A 4061-nucleotide genomic window follows, 5' to 3' on the forward strand; every position below is an offset into this window, starting at 1 on the left:
ATGCCTTATTTTATAAAAAAGGCTGCAAAAATAAAAAAAATTTTTTTTAAAGATAATTACGCAGAGAATCGTATTAAAATCCCTGACAAATTGGTGGGCACTGTGAAACACTCATAGTGCAAGGTTCGACTCCTCGTCAGAAGGAAAGAATATAAAAAGAATAAAAAAGAATACAAAAAGATGCTTGAGAAAAATTACATATTTTAAATCTGTGGCGAATTGGTGGGTGCCATTGGCACAAGGTTCGACTCCTTGCCCGGATTCGTAAATATCAAAAAAAAAGAGGAAAAATCTTAATTGGCTAGTGTAATTACAGCCATGTTCATAAGTAAATTGGGTAACGTCAACGATCTCGGCATGATAAAGCAGCTGCAGCCAGTGGACTGGATACGCCCTATCTGGGTGCACGTTGTCGTTCACATGGGAACACGCCAACCATTTCTGGCCTCTGGCAGCTAAATTAGAAGTTGTTTAGGCTTCCGAGAATCGTGTGAAGGAAGCGTCCTAAGTAGGTTGCCTACAATCTGATTGCAGGACGACTAAAAAGGGTTCCCACGTCCCTTCCGTGACCTTAACCAATAAAATATAATAAAATAAAAAAAATGGTCATTACTACAGGAGCAGGCTTGTTAGTGGGATGAATCGTGCCCTAGTAGGCTCGTAGTGCCATCGAATTTGACAAATGGCTACACTACTTCCAAACGGGATTCTGGCGATCTCTCCGTAGCTGGTTCGAGAACAGTATGGCCCTCTGTCCTATACAAGAATCGAAAATGCCTCCTTCGCATAATCCGTTGGAGAAGGAAGAAAAAAAAAAAACAAAGAAACAAAATTTCTGAAAAACGAAAAATCGTTACCAACAAACATTAAAGAGGAAAAAACCCAACATATTTACCTTTTTATTTTTTCCTAATTTTTTGTTCCTTTTTATTTTTATTTATGAAAACTTTTGTAGTAACAATATAAAGTAAATTTACACAAATTTTTCTTTTTAATGTTGGAATACCCTTATCGACGCTAACACCTTTAATAAGGTAGTTGTCTCAAAGAATCGTCCCAAGGAAAAATTGAAATGGATAAAATTTAGTTTATCTCATTATGTATAAAATATATAAACTTTCAAACTGTTTAAAGGAAATCAAGTTGCTTTTCTAAAGCGTTGCTTGGCAAACGATGAATGCTCTCAGCAATAAGGAATGCAAGTTTGTGCACGTATTGGCACACGGCAGGTACACGGCAAGTGCCACTCCAACTATAATACAGATGGGTCATTTTGTATGTTAACATTTGTAATTTGTCGGCATCGAAACCCATGGTGTGGTAAATAACATTGTAACTAGTAGGCGAAATAGTTCCCTGACGCACTGATTGGGAAATCAAAAAGAAATCATAACGTTCCGGTAGAGTGATCACATCATCAACTACGGAACCTGGAGGTGGATTCCTGCCATTAATGAAGTAACGAGTATTAATTCGCTTCGATACTACTATAAACGCCAAGGGGCAACTCGTAGGTTTCTTCTCATAATCAGAATACATTTTGTTTAACCTTTCTATCAAAAATTTCACTTCGGTGCTGAAAACTTGATGCAATTGCCCATCACCGACTCCGTCACGATAGAAGAGGATTTTCTTTGGTAACATACCATGCTCTTGTTGATATGCTTTCAAAGCATAGCCCATGCGCAATGCTATTTCGTTTGATAGCTCCTGGCCTTTCACATGCTCTGAAACTGAAGAGGAGTAGATGGGCTTCGACTTCAGATCCATTGTGGCTACTAATACGCCGTAAGATTTAGTTTTCTCTCTGGAAGAATGACAAACATCAAAACCAACAGTCATTAGACCACTTACTGGAATTTCGGTTAACCAAGATGCTCCCATGAGTTTTGCATTCATTTGTATAACAACTTTACTGGCTATAGACATCAAACCAGCGGCTTTGTCTCCACGAGGGGCAATAGTACGTAGTGTCACTACCTGAGATGGCATTGGACGGTCAACGCAACACTTCTTTTTGACGAAACCATATTTTTTTCTTCATTTGCAGATACCAGAAGTACCATCACGATTTGAGGATCTCCAGTAGAAAACTGATTGCTTGTGAATAAGATCCACTACGATCGTCACTAATTTGTTGATATATAGGCTCTGCAATGCCCATACGCATTCCATTAGCTGCTCTTATACACATTTGTACGAAATTTTGAACTTCACGTAAATTCCGTGATGGCGTAATCACGTACCACCTCTTAATGTCAACGTGTTTGTACATTGAATTATTTCGAAATTCTCGCGTCCAATCTGCAAATTCATTGCAATCGTAACGTTTTTTATAATAGTCAATATACGAAATCTCTCCGTCTTTGGTTGGAAATTTCGACTTGGGTGACTGTTGGAAATCCACGTCATTTATCCGATATGTTTTATTATTATAGTCGGTAAGGATTATTGTTCCAACGATTTCTCTTTTAAAAGCATCATGGTAGTCTGGTTTACCGACGCAATCTTGTAGAATTTTATATAACGTATCAATGCGCATTACTTTATGAGCAATTTCAGCACTTAAGAGAATGTCTTGCTCATGTTGTCGTATTGAAGTTTAATATCCAGGTCATAATTCGAGGTAAAAACTGTTTAGACACTGCTTTGCCTTCGGATCAAAGAAACTACGCCCAACAAGTTCTAAATTCAGCCCTGCTATAGCACGACATAAAATAAGATTTAGCACTTGTAGCTGCTGTGAATCAGTCACCTCCAATTGCCCAAGGTGTTTAATTTTTGGATAGTTTCACCCTCACGATTTTTATGGGGGGAGGCACAGTACAAAGAAAAGCAGCTCTCTTCCAACCCATAAAATTGGTGGATATTCTTTGAATATCGGGGTTCGACTCCTCATAAGGAAGAGTGAATGAGTAAAAAATATACAAAAAATATATACCTATATATATACAATATAAAAAGAATGACACTTTAAAAGAAAGAAAAAATTATAATTAAAAATTTTTTTTTTTAACTATTATTAATACACAGAATTTTAATTAATTAATTAATACACAAAATTATAAAGTAAAACTAAAATTTAAAAACAAATATTTTTATATGAAACAATTTTTTATATTTAAGAAAAAAAGAGAGAAAGAAACTGTTAATCAAAAAAGACAGAAAAGAGAAAAAAACACGCCAAATTTATTCAAATAATGTAGGGCGTTGTAAATTGTACAAAAAAAATATTTTTTTTTTGCCATATATGTAACGCTCCTCTTTTCCCGAAAGCCACTTGTTTTAATATAAACGATGAAATGCTTTTTCTCCCTTTTCCTTTCAAAGGATATTCTGATTAGGAACAGGTTGCTTTCAAGAAAAGAACACGCGCAACTGGCAATATTAGCTTAAGGCTGAAACAAGAAGTTACCGATTTTTGTTACGTTATTTTATTGCCACACTAAGAAAATTTGTAAATTTTTATTGAAAATTTTATCAAGCTAGATTACTCGTAATCCCCTGCGTTTGCGGATTCAACATCTTCGGCTACGATGCCCCATTGGTAGCGATAAATCAAGGTCAAGGCTGGATAGTAAATGGCCATTTTAAATTGATACATAAGATTGATTTGAATCTCTTCAGTGAAGCATTGGAGAAATTCGAAACGGCTGCAAAGGGCATGAGGAATGATGTCGCAAAATCCTTTGCGGCATACAACTTGAACCACATTAGCCAACGCCTCGCCGAACTTCGGGCCACTAAACCCCGTAAAATCCGGTCAATCAATTGGCTTGGATCGGCCTGGAAATGGGTTGCCGGCTCGCCTGACCGGACAGACTGGGACACAATCCTCAGAAGTCAGGATGATGTAATCGCAAACAGCAACCACCAATTTAAAATAAATGAGGAACTCTTCAATGCCACTCGGGAATCTATGAACCAGATCAATTAGATGACACGTTACGTGAACACCATTGGGAAAGAAGTTGGCACTACGGCTGCTGAAACCGTACTGCTTAACCGTATACAGATCCTTAAGGAAGAAATAAGTGAGGTAGTACGCGCATGTCAAATGG

General features: G+C 37.1%; 1 pseudogene; it reads right to left on the reverse strand.

Annotated features, from left to right (window-relative positions):
* Positions 1 to 1128: 1128 nt before the first annotated feature.
* LOC129250134 (protein aubergine-like) lies at positions 1129 to 3525 on the reverse strand (annotated as a pseudogene).
* Between the last annotated feature and the right edge of the window lie 536 nt (positions 3526 to 4061).

This window comes from Anastrepha obliqua, chromosome 6 (assembly GCF_027943255.1).
Source record: "Anastrepha obliqua isolate idAnaObli1 chromosome 6, idAnaObli1_1.0, whole genome shotgun sequence".
Lineage (NCBI taxonomy): Eukaryota > Metazoa > Arthropoda > Insecta > Diptera > Tephritidae > Anastrepha > Anastrepha obliqua.